General features: G+C 41.2%; 1 long non-coding RNA gene across 1 annotated transcript in view; it reads right to left on the reverse strand.

The window, feature by feature from the left end:
• Nucleotides 1-637: 637 nt before the first annotated feature.
• LOC129033551 (uncharacterized) overlaps nucleotides 638-18,666 on the reverse strand; it is a 50,351-nt gene continuing 32,322 nt past the window's right edge. The window contains exon 3 of the long non-coding RNA XR_008501612.2: nucleotides 638-3,849. This is a non-coding gene — a long non-coding RNA (uncharacterized LOC129033551). The remainder of the gene's footprint in view (nucleotides 3,850-18,666) is intronic.

Genomic DNA, 18,666 nt, shown 5'->3' on the forward strand with positions numbered 1-18,666 from the left:
ACAGCTGAAGGAGGAGGCATGTGGAAGTTTGGGTGCCACAAAATCTTGGGGCAGCAGCAGTCAAGAGAGGAAAGGGCTATTTTTGAGCACCTCTGTGCTAGGGATTGTGTAGGGATATAAAAATGCCTATTTAATATTTATAACATCTCTGTAAGATTCTCACCTATCTCCTATCACAGGTAAAGAAACTGAGGCTAAAGAAGACATGATTTGACCCAATCATGAAAGGAAGCCGCAGCTAGACTGTAAAACAGGTTCTGCCTTTTAAGGCAGGCTACCTGAAACTCTGTGGGAGACGGTGTCTTCATCTGTAAATTGGAGGTGAGGGGTGTTAGCCGATGGTCTCCAAGAGTATTTCCCTCATAAAAGCCAAGCTATGGGTCCCTATCTGACAGCCAACAAACCCGTTGCTGTGTATGTCTTGGGGGAAACTTCCAGTCCCAGTAATAGTACACTCTTTCCTTTGTACTAAATTTACAAATTTAGTATAATAAACCAACTGTCTTTATAGCTATTCTTCATGTGATTTGAAAACACCTTAAGATATATGGAAACTGAGACTCTCAAACACAATGTTGCACACTTTATGAAAAAGAACAAAATGAAAAAATTACAAGATCAACACTTACAATTTTTGATTCCGTGGTTTTATTTGATGATGAGTCATTTCTCTCGTTTATAACTGTGGATGTAGGGAGTTAGTGTAGCAGCTCTGCTCCATGAAGCTCTTGAGGGCCTCAGACCCACCTAGGTCAGTGCTCTATCTTCCCTGTGATGTGGCCCTTGTCTTCACAGGCAAACATAGGGAATAGAACTTCACAAACAATATCTGCATCCCAGGCATGAGGATGACAGAAAAGAAGAGGAAAAGAACGTGTACCAGCAGCCACATTGTACTGGTGTTTACATCTCATTGGCCAGAATTTAGTCACAGGACCAAGTGTTCCTGCAACACAAACTATGAAATATATTCTTTATTCTGGGCAGCCATATACTCTGCTATAAGTCTGAGGCTTTATTATGAAGGAAGAAGTAGAGAATAGATACTGGTAATAACCAGCAGTCTCTGCCAGTAAGTAAAAAAGGGACAGTGAAGTTTGTATACTATCATGTTACATGTGAAGAAGAGGATATATATGCAGGCATGCCTTTTTTATTGCACTTTGCTATATTGCACTTCACAGACACTGCATTTAAAAAAAAAAATGGGTGGTTTGTGGCAACCCTGCATTCGGCACCATTTTTCTAACAGCATGTGCTCACTTCCTGTCTCTGTCATGTTTTGGTGCTTCCTACTATTCCAAGCTTTCATTATTGTTACACCTATTATGATGATCTGTAATCAGTGATCTTTCATGTTACTATCATAATTGTTTTGGGACACCACGAATCGTGTCTATACAGGATGGTGAACTTAATCGATAAATGTGTATGTTCCGACTGCTCCACCTGTACCTGGACAAAACGGGTCCGGCTGCTTGGTCTCATGGTCTAATTAATGAGATGTGGACAGACTGGCAAAGAAGAGGGTTTACTTCTGTAACCGGCCACAGGGAGAAGGTCAGGGAAGTTCACCAAATCCCTCAAAATTACAAGTTTTTCTTCAGGCCTTATATACATTCAAGCTATATGCCTACATGTGGATGTGCACCTGCCATTAGGCGTGTTTCACTCAATCTAATCTTTAAGTAGGGTCTGGGGTCTGGAAAGTTTCTTTAGAGACTTGAAAAGATTACTTAATCTTAAGTGGGCCTTGTACAAGGTGTGTGTAAAAATGCCTTCATTATTTTATCAGGGTTTAAGTTCTGAGAAAACCCAGGTGGGGTCTTAATGGGTTTGTCTTCACATTTCAGCCCTTGTATTAAGGCACAAGTTTCTCCAACTACTAATGTTTAATTTACACATTCATCAGAATTATAGTAAAGGGTTAGTGGAAACTGACTGTTTTGGTTGCTAACGGAGACCTGGCCTGCAATTTGTGCCCACAATTTGTGCATGATTCTGATCATGTCAGTTACTTTTTTTAAGCTTTAATTCATTAAAGATTAGTACAAAAGTGTAAACTATAACATAGACTAAAGAGAAATGGGCGACGTAGTCTCTCTGGCTACTTCCTGCTGAATAGGGTCGTTGTCAGGGGGCATTAGAGTGGAAGATGTCTCTTTGGCGCTGGTAATGCTCCTGACTTGGGGGGCTCAAGGGCAGTTCCTGTTGAAATATAATCAAATGAGTTTGGGGAATGTGTTGGAAAAACATGCGACAAAAATACAGTCCACAACACAGTGCTATGCCTATGCCCCAGAGGATGGCAAGGACAATGAAGATTTTCTGCCACCAGGAAGGTCTCCCACTAAACTGAGATGCTATCCAGTCATGGAGTGACAGGGCAGAGCTGGAGATGGCTTGGATTTGCCAACACATATCCTCTAAGGCCAAGGAAATGTTTCCAGAGTTATTGGGAATATACACACAACATTCAGTTTTGACGAGGGCACAGATTCCTCCTTCAGCCACAGTTAAAATATCTAGGGCCATTCGGTTTTGTAAGATGGCCTTGTGCATATAATACACTTCAGCATTCATGAGAGAAATACTTTGGAGGCTGTCATTTAGGGCCTGTTGGGTAAAATTGGCTAGAGCCTCTATGTGCTGTATTACAGTTCCTAAACCTACTGAGGGCATAAAGATTGTGGGTAGGTGACCATTCCTGTGAACAATGGCCCTAGTCCCTTGGTTAACCATATGTGGAAGATAAGGATAGACTTCCATGGTTTTTACCCAGCGTCCTTGTGCCCAGGGAATACCTAGAGTGCAGCGTCCTAACTAACCTGAGGGAAGCCAAGGCCATAAGTTTGGGCCACAGAGCCACTGGGTTCCGTTGGGAGCATACCAATTCAAGCCAGGTCGCTGAGACCAGTCTGTGGCAAATAGGTCCCTTTGTTGTAACAGTATAGTATGTCAGCACTGTCCAGGTGGAATCCATCCCATAACACGAGTTGTGTTTGGCCAGTTATCAAGGGAGTGATTTCTTTGCTCCCAGCATAAGGGAGCTATCTGGCTTAAGTGTCCCTTAGTGGCTGTCAGCCAAATGAACCCATCCCATATCTGGGGAAACCCATTTCTATATCGAGTGTTCTGAGGTCTGAAAGTCTGGACAAAGACCTTGGTATCCAACAAGGGGGTGGCAAAGGCTATTACTTTATCCCTTGTCTCATTTACTGAGAATGGTTTATCATGCCCCGGCTCATTTAAAGTTTTATTTATAGGCCATTCTGAAATGTTTTTTCTAGTTACCTCAGTCATCTGTGCCCCTGTCCATTGTTTAAGATCCCCTATAAAGCTTTGTAAAAATACTCAGTCTTTCCCTTGTAGCGGGGAGACCCACCAAGGTAGCTCCATGGTTTTAGCAACGGGTAACAAACCACAGACCCAGCAAGGGTCTCCTTGTTGTAATCCATCTGAATAACTGTGTGCCCGTTGTAGGAAAATGTTAGAGGTAGAGGCATTAACAACAAAAGGAGCAGAAAGGAAAAATATTACAAGGGAAAATCTTGTCATTTGCTGAACAGAAATCTTAGGCCTTCCAGGGGTTCCATCTCCCATTAGGTGGCCTTGGTGTCCTCTGTCAGGGATGTTTCTTCTTGCAGGAACTTTTTCACTCATGTGTAGTAGATACATGGCTTGATGTCCACCAGTTTCAGTGCCGAATTGGTGCTTAGCAGCACATCGTAGGGCCCTTTGTATTTCTCCTGCAGCTGGGGAGCAGGGTCTGTTTCTTTCCATTCTTTTAATAGCACTTGATCACTGGGCTGGAATGTGTGGCACAGTTCTGCAGAGTTCACAATGCTCCTGTTGAAAGCAAATTTATGCAAAAGGTTAAGAGTTTGTCCCAAGTGAGTAACACAGTTTTTAATAGTTAACTCCCTGTTAAGGGGTGCCTCAGTAACCCAAATATAATTTTGTAGAGACTTAACTTAATCCCGCTTTGGGAGTTACCCTTACCCAGAGCAGTGCAATGCCGAGTACCTGAATTCACTTTAACTGGATTTCCCAGCACAGTTTGGCAATGATTGTTTTCAGTGTTAGATTCATTCTTTCTGTCTGTCCGGAAGATTGAGGTCTCCACACTGAATGTAGTTTCCATTTTATTCCAAGTGCCTTATTTACTTATTGAGTTATGTCAGATGTGAATAAGGGCCCATTATCGCTTTGAATTATGTCCAGAAGCCCGTACTGAGGTATGATTTCCTTTAAGAAAACTTTAATTACTTCAGTTGCTCATTCTGTGAGCCTCTATCCAGCCAGAGAAGGTGTCTACTAGAACTAAGAGGTATTTGTATCCTCCACGGGAGGGTGGCATTTGAGGAAAATCTATTTGCCAGTTTTCCAGTGGGTATTTTCCTCTGTTTTGATGTCTGGGTTGTCTTCAACTGTGATTGTTAGGTTCATTTCTAGCACACAGATAACAGCGCTGGACTGTATTTTCCAAATTAGCTTTTAGCCCTTTCCCTCTCTAATACCACTGAATGAAGGCTAATGAACACTCTCGCCCATAGTGTGTGCTATCATGGATATACTTTAACATTGGGTGGACAAGATGAGCCGGTATCCAAATTAGGCCCTTGTTATTTACTTTCCAGCCTTCCTTATTTAAAGCAACTCCTTTGCTTTCTGCACTTTTCTCATTCGAGGACTATATTGGGGCCTAAAGGCTGTTAAATCTATTTGAGGAATTAGAGGTGTCTGGAATTCAATGCTGGCTAAGTGCCAGGCAGTGTGGTCTGCAAAGGCATTCCCTTTGCTATTTTGGAATTGCTGTGTTGATGGCCAAGACAATGCATTACGGCAACCACCTGTGGAGACTTTATTGCTTCTAGTAATTCCAGTACTTGTGTGGCATATTCAATTTCAGTATTGACAGCCTTCAGTAGTCCCCTCTCCTTCCAAATGTCCCCATGAGCATGGACTATCATGAATGCATATTTAGAGTTAGAGTCAGCATAGATGTTGGTGTTTTTACCTTGGGACAACTGCAGGGCTCTTATAAGGGTGATTTGCTCTGCCTTCTGTGCAGAGGTTCCTATGTAAAGTCCTTGCCTCTACTACCTCTTAAGAGGTCACCATAGCATATACAGCATTCTTCCTTCCATTGATTACCAGGCTGCTCCCATCTATGAACAATGTTCAATCTACATGCAGCGTGGCTATATTCTTTAAATCAGGATGGCTGGAAAATACTTGAACAATAACTTCTAAATAATTATGCATAGGTTATTTTGGTTCTTTGGTAGGAGGAAGTAAAGTAGCTGGGTTCAGGGCTCTGGTGGTTTGTAATTTCACGTGGGGTCATTTAAAAATGGCCTGGCATTTGCCTAACCTGCCACTGTCAGCCAATAGTATCCCTTTTGTTCCAGTAGCACCAGCACTTAGCAAGACACACAGACTATGACAGGCTGTCCCAAAGTTAGCTTCTCAGCTTCCTTTAACAGCAGGCAGGTGGCAGAGACTGCCCTTAAACAAGGGGGTGCGGAGCCTTTGGCCACAGTCACCAGCTGCTTAGAAAAGTAAGCTACTGGCTGTAATATTTCTCCTAACTTTTGGGAGAGGACCCTGAGTGCCAGACCCAGTCTCTCATGATTATACAGTTGAAAGAGCTTGTGAGGATTTGGAAGCCCCAAGACTGGTGCAGAAATTAACTTACATTCAGTTGTTTGAATGCGTGCTGGTGTTTCACTTCCCAGTTGAAGGGATCATTGTCAGCCCCATTCAACAGCTCATATAGTGGCTTTGCTGGCAGTCCATAGTTAGGAATCCAAATGCAACAAAACCCTGCCATACCCAGAATTCCTCTCAGCTGTCTTCTAGTAGAGGGTGTGGTGATGGAAGCAATTGCGTTTCATGTTTCCACCATCAAGGCTCTGGTTCCCTTCTGCAAGAGAAACCCTAAGTACCCCAAAGTTTTTCTGCATACTTGAGCCTTTTTACTTGAAACCTTGTACCCACGGGTTGCTAGGTGATTTGGAGTTTTAATGGTATTATTTTGACATCCCCATTCACAGGGGCTAGATATCAGTAAATCATCCATGTATTGTAACAACACCTCATTTTCCAATTGTGAACTTCTTCAGTCTTGAGCCAAGCCTTCTCTGAATTTAGTTGGAGAGTTTTTAAACCCAAGTGGGAACACAATCCAATAACACTGAAACTGAGTTGTGGCTTCAGGATCTGTCCATTCAAAGACATACTGCAATTGACTTTCTATGTCAATTGACTTTCTATTGCTTTTTATGCAAAAGAAAGCATCCTTTAAATCCAATACTGTAAACCATTCATGATTTCCAGGAAGAGAAATAAACACAATACATGGGTTAGCTACAGTGGGCTGTACATCTTCTACAATGTCATTAATTGCCCTTAAATCTTGTACAAATTAAAATTTGTGTGAGTGAGGCTTTTTCACCAGCAAAATTGGAGTGTTGTTAGGAGACTGATGGGGTACTATTAGGCCACACTACAAGAACTGGACCAAGACTGGTTGAATGCCTTCTAATGCTTCTCTTTTTAAAGTGTATTGTTTCTTCTGGACTGGCTAGGCTCCTTCCTTAAGTTTAATTTTCACTGGGTCCACACTGATGGCCTTCCTGGGCCGATGTGAAGCCCAAATCTCTGAGCTTACCTTGTCAAGGATTTCCTGTGGAATAGTCCCTGTTCTAGAGTTGGAAGCTTCTGAGTCTGTTAGGAGCACCTGCAGCTGAAACCCATGTTCCAGAGGCACTTGGGAGACACATCTGGTGTTTCTCGGGATTACAGACAATCTGAGCTTGCAGCTTACATAGCAGGTCTCTGCCAAGTAAAGGGACTGGGAACTCTGGCACACAAAGGAATTTATGAGTATTAATTCATTGCCCACTTTACAAGAGAGGGGACACAGGAACCACTCCGATCTTAGTTCTCTGCTTATCCCAACCACATTAACAGAAGTATTAGAAAGTCCAGTTATTGGGGTGTTAACCACTGAATAAGTAGTGCCAACGTTGATTAAGAAATCCACTTTTTGTTTCTGTACTGTCAATTTTACCCCAGGCTCCTGTGGGGAGATTTTAATATCAGTTAGGGTTGGAGCTTCTAGGGGCCTTTGGCACTTTCAATCTTCCTCAAATTCATTTCCAGGCTTAACTGCCATCAGTGATTTTGGTTCACTCTGGCTTAATTTTGGACAACCTTGTTCCAATGTCCTGTTTCAGCAAGCACATTGATCCTTTTCTATTTTTCCTCTCCATTTTTGGAGTCCCTTTCCTTTTGGATTTTCTCCTGCTGTGGCTAGAAGTATTGTTGCCTGTCTCAGGTTTTTAACTTCCCTGGTTTCTCTGCTGTTATAAACCTTTAATGCAATATCAATCAATTGGGAGGCATTCATCCCAAAGCCCCTTCTATCTTTTGGAACTTTTTCCTGATATCAGGGGCACTTTGCCCTGTGAAAGTCATATTAACCATATTGACGTTTTCAGGATCTTGTAGGGGTCTCTATATTTTCTGAACATCTGACAAATATGTTCCATGAACTCAGAGGGTTCCTCATTAGGTTTTTGTTGGAGCTGCTGTACATTATTCAAGCTCTTAGGTTTAGGCATCCCGGATATCATGCCTTTTTTTTTGTTTGAGATGGAGTTTTGCTCTTGTTGCCCAGGCTGGAGTGCAATGGCACGATCTCGGCTCACTGCAACCTCCGCATCCCAGGTTCAAGTGATTCTCCTGCCTCAGCCTCCTGAATAGCTGGGATTATAGGCATGCACCACCATGCCCAGCTAATTTTGTGTTTTTAGTAGAAACAAGGTTTCTCCATGTTGGTTAGGCTGATCTCAAACTCCTGACCTCAGGTGATCCACCCACCTTGGCCTCCCAAAGTGCTGGGGTTACAGGCATGAGCCACCATGCCCAGCTGATTTCATGCCTTTTAGTATGTATCTCCTGTAGTGTTCCAAGTGAACCATGCCAGCAGCGTTGGCCTCATTAGGGTACCAATTTGGGTCCACAGAGAGGATTGCCCTATCAGAATCCGGAGTATCATCTAGGTCCTCATCATAAAGGTGTTGCACTTCCTCCTTTGCTTTGTCTAAAACTAGCTGCCACTCATCTGCCGTGAGCATAATATTCAGGAAGGCTTACACACCTGCCCATGTGCTACAATGAGTAGCAAATATAGTAGTAAATAATTCAGTCATTTTCTGGGGATCCTATCTATATGAAGGATGTTTTTCCAATTTAACAAGTTGGATGTGGAAAAAGGATTGTAGGCCCAATAATATCCAGCCAGAGCTCCTTGCTGATTAACCCCTACTGGGTATTGTCATAGTGGAAATTGCCCTGCTCCAGGGTCGGTGACCTCCCCAAATTAGTACCTTGCCTAGTTCAAGAGGGAGACACTAACTCTGCGGCTTCCTTATATTCTGGGGGCAGTAACTCTTCTTTTCCTTGCCTTAGCACTGGAGCAGTAGCTACTATAGGGGTTAAGAGCATTTATTAACTGTTGGGTTTCTGAGTCCTTTCTTCCTCCCCTTGGGAGTCAGGACAAACCTTAGCAGTGTATTGTACCATTAACTTATTCCCTTCTTTCTTAACATCCTAATCATACAGTAACATGAATGCCAGGACATATGGCATTTCCCCCCATTTTCCCGACCTTTGGCAGAATAGTTCTAACTGAGAGATGGTGTGAAAGTTCGAGGTCCCACAAACTGGCCACCTTTCTTCAGACTCTAAAACATACATTGGCCAAGCTATGTTACAGTAAAAGATTAATTTCTTTTTAGTCATGGGTGGATAACCATATTGTTTCCAACCTGCCGGAATTCTCCCTAGGGGGCGATGGGCAGGAACAGAGACAGTGTATCCCATCCTGAGTGCTCAAAACTTAACACATAACAGACACACAAAAACAGATTCTCACAGCCAGATGTAAATATATTTCAAACAAATGCAAAGTAGATGTATAAATTAGCCCTATTGTCTCCTTAATGGTACCAAAATGAATGGCTTTGCAAGCCCCGATAAGGAAGACAATAGACTCCCTGCTTATGATTCAGTTTTACTCACCCCTTCAGTGTCCTAGCCCCTGTTCTACCCCAGTAACAAAGGGATGGGTGGTCCTTTTGCCCGGGGAAAGTTCTCAGAAGGGTCCTCAGGGCAAACTGTACCTAGCAGCTGCTGGGAGTCTCCTAAAGACCGTCAGGTCACAAGCCTCTAGCTCCTGAGGGCAGCTCTGTTTCAGTGGAGCCGCCAGATTTTGTACCCAGATAAAACTGAGGTCTGGCTGCTTGGTCTTATGGTCCAATTAATGTGATACAGATGACCTGGAAATAAGAGAGTTTATTTCTGTAAGCAGCCACAGGGAGAAGTTCAGAGAAGTTCATCAGATCAACTCAGAGTTACAAGTTTTTTTTTCAGTGCTTATATACATTCAAGTTATATGTCTATGTGTGGGTGTGCACCTACCAGCAAGAGTGTTTCATTCAATCTAATCTTTAACTATGTTCTAGTGACTGGAAACTTTCTTTAGAGCCCTGGAAAACTTACTTAATCTTAAGTGGGCCGTGGTACAAGGTGTGTGTAAGAATACCTTCATCAGCCAGGAGTGGAGGCTCACGCCTGTAATCCCAGCACTTTGGGATGCCAAGGCGGGCGGGTCACCTGAGGTCGGGAGTTCGAGACCAGCCTAACATGGAGAAACCCCGTCTCTACTAAAAATACAAAATTAGCTGGGCATGGTGATGCATGCCTGTAATCCAAGCTACTCAGGAAGCTGAGACAGGAGAATCGCTTGAATCCAGGAGACATAGTTTGCAGTGAGCTGAGATCACGCCATTGCACTCCAGCCTGAACAACAAGAGCGAAACTCTATCTCAAAAACAAAAACAAAAACAAAAACAAAAACAAGACAAATGCCTTCACCATTTTATCAGTCATTAAGGTCTGAGAAAGCCCAGATGGGGTCTTGATGGGTTTGTTTTTACATTTCAGCCCTTGTACTAAGGCAGCAGTTTCCCTAGTTCCTAATATTTAACTTATACATTCATCAGAATTATAGTAAAGGATTAGTGGAAACTGACTGTTCTGGTTGCTAATGAAGACCTGGCCTGCCACACACCCACGGGCCATTTCCCCTGTGTGTGTGTCTCTCTTTCTCCCTCCTTAGGCCTCTCTATTCCCTGAGACAACATTGAAATTAGCCCAGTTAATAACCCTGCAATGGCCTCTAAGTGCTCAAGTGAAAGGAAGAGTCACAAGTCTCCCGCTTGAAATAAAAAACTAGAATGATGAAGCTTAGTGAGGAAGGCATATTGAAAGCTGAGACAGGCCAAAAGCCAGGCCTCTGGTGCCAAAAAGTTAGCTAAGTTGTGAATGCAAAAAAAAAGTTCTTGAAGGAAATTAAAAGTGCTACTCCAGTGAACACATGAATAAGGCCTTTCTGAAATACCCTTACTGCTGATTTGGAGAAAGTCTGTGTGGTTTATACAGAAGATCAAACCAATCACAACATTCCCTTAAGCCAAAACCTAATCCAAAGCAAGGCCCTAAACTCTCTTAAATTCTATGCAGGCTGAGAGAGGTGGGAAAGCTGCAGAAGAAAAGTTGGAGAAGCTGCAGAAATCAGTTCATGAGGTTTAAGGAAAGTAGTTATCTCCATAACATAAAAGTGCAAGGGGAAGCAGCAAGTTCTGATGTAGAAGCTGCAGTAAGTCATTCAGAAGATCAAGCTAAAATCATTGATGAAGGTGGCTATACTAAACAACAGATTTTCAGTGTAGCTGAAACAGCCTTCTTTTGGAAGAATATGGCATCTAGAAGTTTCATAGCTCAAGAGGAGAAGTCAATGCCAGGCTTCAAAACTTCAAAGGTCAGGCTGACTCTCTTGGTAGTGGCTAAGGCAGCTGGTGATTTTAAGTAGAAGCCAATGCTCATTTGCCAGTTTGAAAATCCTATGACCCTTAAGAATCATGCTAAATATACTCTGCCTATGCTCTATAAATGGACAAAAAAGGCTGGATGACAGCATATATCTTTGCACATGATTGAATATTTTAAGCCTACTGTTGAGACCTACAGCTTAAAAAAAAAGATTCCTTACAAAATATTATTGTTTATTGACAATGTACCTTGTTACCCAAGAGTTTTAATGGAGATGTACAAGGATATTAATGTTGTTTTCCTGCCTGCTAACACAAGATCTTCCACTAGCAAAGAGATTACAACTAGCTGAAGGCTCAGATAATTATTAGCAGTTTTTGGCCATAAAATTCTTCAAATTAAATTGTCAACATGAGCACATATTGATTTTATGATTTCAAAATTAGAATTTGAAAATTTATACAATTAACTTAAAAAGTGGATCAAGGCCAGGCACAGTGGCTCACACCTGTAATCTCAGTACTTTGGGAAGCCCAGGTGGGCAGATGACCTGAGGTCAGGAGTTTGAGACTCACCTGGCCAACATGGTGAAACCTTGTCTCTACTAAAATACAAAAATTAGCTGGACATGGTGGTGGGTGCCTGTAATCCCAGCTACTCAGGAGGCTGAGGCAGGAGAATCGCTTGAACCCAGGACAGGAGGTGGAGGTTGCAGTGAGGTGAGATGGCACCATTGCACTCCAGCCTAGGCAACAGAGACAGACTCCATCTCAAAAAAAAAAAAAAAAAAGAAAGAAAAAGAAAAGAAAAAAGTGGATCAAAAAATTAGGTAGAAATGTAGTGAAATATTTTTAAAATTGTACTTGAGAGTGTACACCAGCAAATTACCAATTATTCTTATATTTCTTCTGTAATGATTTGTTTCTAAATACAAGTATGATTTCAGAAGTCAAGAAGAATTAAAATGGAGTAAAATTCAGGATAAGATTTGTTAGTGAAAGAAGCCAAACTCAAAAGGCTATATACTGTATAATTTAAATTAAATAGCATTCTGGTGAGAGGAGTGGAGCAAGATGGCAGAATAGAAGTCTCCACCAATTGTCTTCCCCACAATGACACCAATGTAACAATTATCTATACACAGCCAAGCACCTTCATAAGAACCAGAAAATCAGGTGAGCACTTACAGTACCTGGTTTTACTTCATAGCACTGAAAGAGGCATTGAAGAGGTAGGAAAAACAGTCTTGAATCACCAACACCACATCATCCCCATCACCCAGCAGCAGTGGCTTAATGCTGAGAGTGTTTCTGTGTCCTGGGGAGAAAGCGAGCCAGCAATGAACTCAGTGCTGCCCTTGTTACAGCAGAAAGCAAAACTGGACCAAACTCAGCTGACACCTGCACATGGAGGGAGCATTTAAATCAGCCCTAGCCAGGGGTGGAATCACCAATCCCAGCAGTTGGAATTGGGATTGGAATCACCAATCCCAGCAGTTGGAACCATAAGCTTCACCGCCACAGGCTAAAGTGCTCTAGGGCTACAACTAAACTTGAAAGGCAGTCTAGGCCATAAGGACTGTAATACCTAGGTGAGCTCTAGTGCTGAACTGGGTCCAGAGACAGTGGACTAGGGATCTACATGACCTACTAAGACACCAGCCAGGGCAACTAAGGGAGTGCTGGCATCAACCCTCCCCTAATGCCAGGCTGCGCAGCTCATGGCTTCAAAGGAGACTTCTTCCTTCCACTTGAGGAGGAGAGATGGAAGAGTGGGGAGGACTTTGTCTTGCATCTTGGATACCAGCTGAGCCACAGCAGGATAGGGTACCAGTCAGAGTCATGAAATCCCCTTTCCAGGCCCCAGCTCCCAGACATTTCTAGACACACTCTGGGCCACGAGGCTCTCCACTGCCTTGAATGGAAGGACCCAGTCATGGCAAAATTCATCACCTGCTAACTGAAGAGCGCTTGGCCCCTGAATACCCAGCAGCAATACCCAAGTACTATGTCAAGGGCTTTGAATGAGACTCAGACTTGCTAGCTTCAGATGAGACACAGCAAATTTCCAGCTGTGGTGGCTGTGGGGTGAGACACTTTCTGCTTGAGAAAAGTGGAGAAAAAAGTTAAGGGACTTTGTCTTGCACCTTAGGTAGCACCTTGGTCAGAGGTGGGTAGAGCAAAAAGTGGGCTCTTGGGGTCCACAATTCTAAGACTTGGCTCTGGTTCAGCATTTCCAGACCTGCCCTGGGCCATACGGGAGCCCATTCCTCTGAAGGGTGAGTCTCAGATCAGGCAGCATTCACCACAAGCTGACTGAAGAGTCCTTAGCCTTAAGGGAACATAAGCAATAGTCTGGTAGTACTCCTTGTGGGCCTGAGGTGGTGGCGGCCACAAGGTGAGGCTTCTCTGCCATTGAAAAGAAGAGGGAAGAGTGGTTAAAAGTCAGCTCAGCTGCGGTACAATGGAACATCAGGTACACATCTAAGGTTTTTGACCCTAGTTCCTGGCTCCCAGTTGGCACCTCTGGACTGCCCAGGCCCTAGGGAAGGACATAAGCCTGGCTGGCTTTGCCACTTGATGATTGTAGAGCCTCAGGGCTTTGAGCAAACATAGGCAGTAGTCAGGGAGTGGTTGCAACAGGTTTTGGGAGAAACCCAGTGCAGTCCTAAGGGTGGTGGCTATAGATGTGTTTGTGTCACTCCACTCCCGGCTCCAGGAGGCTTGTAACAGAGGGAGAAAATTGATTTGTTTGGTAGAAAGTAAGTGAAGAGAACAAGAGTCTCTGTCTAGTAATCCAGGGAATTCTTCAGGATCTTGCCCAAGACCATAAGGGCAATACTTCTGCAAATCTGCAAGAACTACAGTGCTACTGGTCTTGAGGTTCTTCCTAAGGCAGTTACAGCTTAGATCACAACACTCAGGTCCTTTCAAATATCTGGAAAGCCTTCCAAGGAAGATGGGTACAAATAAATCCAACTGCAAAGACCTAAATAATACCTAACTTTTCAATACCCAGACACAGACAAACATCTATAAGCATCAATACTATCCAGGAAAACATGACCTCACCAAACAAACTAAGTAAGGCACCAGGGACCAATCCTGGAGAGACAGAGATATGCAACCTTTCAGACAGAGAATTCAAAATAGTTGTTTTAAGGACACTAAAATAAATTCAAGATAATACAACAAAGGAATTCAGAATCCTATCAGATAAATTTAACAAAGAGATTGAAATAATTTTTAAAAATCAATCAGAAATTCTGGAGCTGAAAAAGTGCAATTGGCATACTGAAGAATGCATCAGAGTATTTTAAAAGAAGAATTGATCAAGCAGAAGAAGGAATTAGTGAGCTTGAAGACAAACTATTTGAAAATACACAGTCAGAGGAGACAAAAAAAGAATGAAAAACAATAAAGCATGCCTACAGGATATAGAAAATAGTCTCAAAAGGCAAATCTAGGAATTATTGGCCTTAAAGAGAAGATAAAGAGATAGGGTAGGGGTAGAAAGTTTATTCAAATGAATAACAGAGAACTTCTGAAACCTAGAGTAAAATATCAGTATCCAAAGACAAGAAGGTTATTGAACACTAAGCAGATTTAACCCAAAGACTACCTCAAGGCATTTAAAAATCAGACTTCCAAAGATCAAGGGTAAAGAGAGGATCCTAAAAGCAGCAAGAGAAAAGAAACAAATAACATACAATGGAGCTCCAATACATCCAGCAGCAGACTTTATGGTGGAAACCTTACAGGCCAGAAGAGAGTGTCATGACATATTTAAAGTACTGAAGGACAAAAAAATATATTTTACTCTAGGATAGTATATCTGGCAAAATTAACCTTCAAACATGAAAGATAAATAAATACTTTCCCAGACAAATAAAAGCTGAGGGATAAGATATACATAGTAGCAACAAAAAGTTAAAAGCCCATAGTATTAATTTAAGGCCATCAAGTCTTTATTAGTTTTCTTTTTGCTTGCTTGCTTGTTTGTTTATGCAAACATTGTTAAGTTGTTATCACCTTAAAATAATAGGTTATAAGATAGTATTTGCAAGCCTCATGGTAACCTCAAACCAAAAACAAAATACAATGGATATACAAAAAATTAAAAGCAAGAAACTAAATCATATCACCAGGGAAAATCACCTTCACTAAAGTGAAGACAGAAAGAAAAGAAGGAAGGAAGAGAAAACCACAAAACCAATAACAAAGTGGCATGAGTAAGTCCTTACTCATCAATAACAACATTGAATGTAAATGGACTAAACACTCCAACTAAAAGACATACACTGCCTGAATGGATTTAAAAAAGAGGACTCAAAGATCTGTTTCCTACAAGAAACACTCTTCACCTATAATGACACACATAGACTGAAAATAAATGGATGAAAAAATATATTCCATGCCAATGGAAATCAAAAAAGAGCAGGAGTCACTACCCATATATCAGACAAAATAGATTTCAAGACAAAAACTATAAGAAGAGACAAAGAAGATCATCATATGATGATAAAAGGGTCAATTCAGCATAAGGATAAAACCATTGTAAATGTATATGCACCTAACAGTGGAGCACCCAGATATATAAAACATATATTATCAGAGCTAAAGAGAGGAATAGGCCCCATTAAAATAATAGCTTGACTTCAACATCCCACCTTCAGCATTGGGCAGATCTTCTAGAGAGAAAATCAACAAAGAAACCTCAAACTTAATCTGCACTATAGACCAGATAGATCTAATCGCTATTTACAGAGCATTTCATCCAATGGATGCAGTATACACATTCTTTGCCTGAGCACACAGATCATTCTCAAGGACAGACCATATGTCTGGCCACTAAACAAGTCTTAAAACATTCCAAAAATTGAAATAATATCAAGCATTTTATCTACAACAATGGAATAAAACTGGAAATCAATAACAGAGAAATTTTGGAAACTATACAAATACATGGGAATTAAGCAATATGCTCATGAAAGACCAGTGGTTCAGTGAAGAAATTAAGATAGATATTGAAAAATTTCTTGAAACAAGTGAAAATGGAAACACAACATGCCAAAAGCTATGGGACACAGCAAGAGCAGCAGCACTAAGAGGGAAGTTTATAGCTATAAATGCCTACAGCAAAAAAGAAGAAAAACTTCAAATAAATAATCTAACAATGCATCTTAAAGCACAAGAAAAGCAAGAGTAAACCAAACCAAAATTAGTAGAAAAAAATAAATAATAAAGATCAGAGCAGATATAAGTAAAATTGAAATTTTAAAAATTACAAAAGATGGCCAGGCGTGGTGGCTCACACCTGTAATCCCAGCACTTTGGGAGGCTGAGGCAGGTGGATCACGAGGTCAGGAGATCGAGACCATCCTGGCTAACACAGTGAAACTCGTCTCTACTAAAAATACAAAAACAATTAGCCAGGTGTAGTGGCAGGCACCTATAGTCCTAGCCACTCAGGGGGCTGAGGCAGGAGAATGGTGTGAACCCAGGAGGCGGAGCTTGCAGTGAGCCAAGATCGCACCACTGCACTCCAACCTGGGCAACAGAGTGAGACTCCATCTCAAAAAAAAAATTACAAAAGATCAATGACACAAAAAGTTGTTTTTAAAAAAAAAAAATTAAATAGAAAAACCTTTAGCCGGACTAAGAAAAAAACAGAGAAGATCCAAGTAAGTAAAATCTGAGATGAAAGGGGAGACTTTACAATTGACACCACAGAAATTCCAAGGGTCATTGAGGCTACTATGAGCGACTATATGCCAATAAATTGGAAAATCTAGAAGAAATTGACCAATTCCTGGACACATACAGCCTACCAAGATTGAACCATGAATAAATCTAAACCCTGACCAGACCAAGAACAAGTAATGAGATTGAAGCCATAATAAAAAGTCTCCCAGTAAAGAAAAGCTCAGGACCCAAAGGCTTCACTGCTGAATTCTGCCAACCATCTAAAGAAGAGCTAATACCAATCCTACTCAAACTATTCTGAAAAATAGAAGAGGAAAGAATACTTCCAAACACATTCTATAAGGCCAGTATTACTCTGATACCAAAACTAGACAAAGACACACCAAAAATCAAAACTACAGGCCAATATCCCTGATGAACATTAATGCAAAAATCCTCAACAAAATACTAGCAAACTGAATTTAACAACACTTAAAAAGATCATTCATCATGACCAAGTGGGATATATCCCTGGGATGCAACATATGCAAATCAGTCAATGTGATACATCATATCAACAGAAAGAAGGATGAAAACCATATGATCATTTCAACTGATCCTGAAAAAGCATTTGATAAAGTTCAACATCGCTTCATGATAAAAGCCTTCAAAAAGTTTGTGTAGAAGGAACATGCCTCAACAGATTAAAAGCCATATTTAACAGACCCACAGGTGGTATCATACTGAATGGGGAAATAACTGAAAGCCTTTCCTCTAAAATCTGGAACACAACAAAGATAAGCATGCCCACTTTTACCACTGTTATTCAACATACTAATGGAAGTCCTATCTACAGCAATCAGGCAAGAGAAAGATATAAAAGGCATCCAAATTGGAAAGGAAGAAGTCAAATTATTCTTGTTTGCAGATGATATAATCTTATATTTGGAAAAACCTAAAGACTCCACCAAAAAATTATCAGAACTGATAAATTCAGTAACGTTGCAGGATACGAAATCCACATAAAAAAAATCAGTAGCATTTCTATATACCCACAGTGAATAATCTGAAAAAGATATTTAAAAAGTAATCCCATTTACAATAGCCACAAATAAAATTAAATACCTAGAAATTAACCAAAGAAGTGAAAGATCTCTATAATGAAAACTATAAAACACCAATGGAAGAAATTGAAGAGAATACCAAAGAACATGAAAAGATATTTCATGTTCATGGATTGGAAGAATCAATATTGTTAAAATGTCTATACTACCCAAAGCAATTTATAGATTCAATGCAATTCCTATTAAAATACCAATGTTATTCTTCACAGAAATAGAAAAAAACTATCCTAAAATTTATATGGAACAACAAAAGACCCAAAGCTATCCTAAGCAAAAAGAACAAAACTGGAAAAATCATATTACCTGACTTCAAATTGCACTACAGAGGTCTAATAGCCAAACAGCATGGTACTGGAATAAAATCAAACACACAGACCAATGGAGCAGAATAGAGAACCCAGAAACAAATCCACACACCTATGGTGAACTCATTTTCAATAAAGGTGTTGTATTAGTTCATTCTTGCACTGCTATAAGGAAATACCTGAGACTGGTATCTTATAAAGAAAAGAGGTTTAATTGGCTTACAATTCTTCAGGCTGTACAGGAAGCGTGGCAGCCTCTGCTACTGGGGAGGCCTGAGGGAACTTCTACTCATAGTGGAGGCCAAAGTGGGAGCAGGCATCTTACATGGCAGGAGCAGGACTGAGAGAGAGAGGGAAGGTACCACACGCTTTTAAACAACCAGATCTTGTGAAAACTCACTCACTATACAGTACCAAGGGAGATGGTGCTAAATCATTCAAGAGAACTTGGCCACCACGTTCCAATCACCTCCTGCTATACTAGGTCCCACCTCTAACACTGGGGATTACAATTTGACATGAGATTTGGGCAGGAACACAGATCCAAACTATATCAGGTACCATGTACGTGCAATGGGAAAAAGACAGTCTCTTCAATAAATAGTGCTGAGAAAACTGGATACCCATAGGCAGAAGAACGAAACTAGA

Source organism: Pongo pygmaeus, chromosome 2 (genome assembly GCF_028885625.2).
Source record: "Pongo pygmaeus isolate AG05252 chromosome 2, NHGRI_mPonPyg2-v2.0_pri, whole genome shotgun sequence".
NCBI classification, from domain to species: domain Eukaryota; kingdom Metazoa; phylum Chordata; class Mammalia; order Primates; family Hominidae; genus Pongo; species Pongo pygmaeus.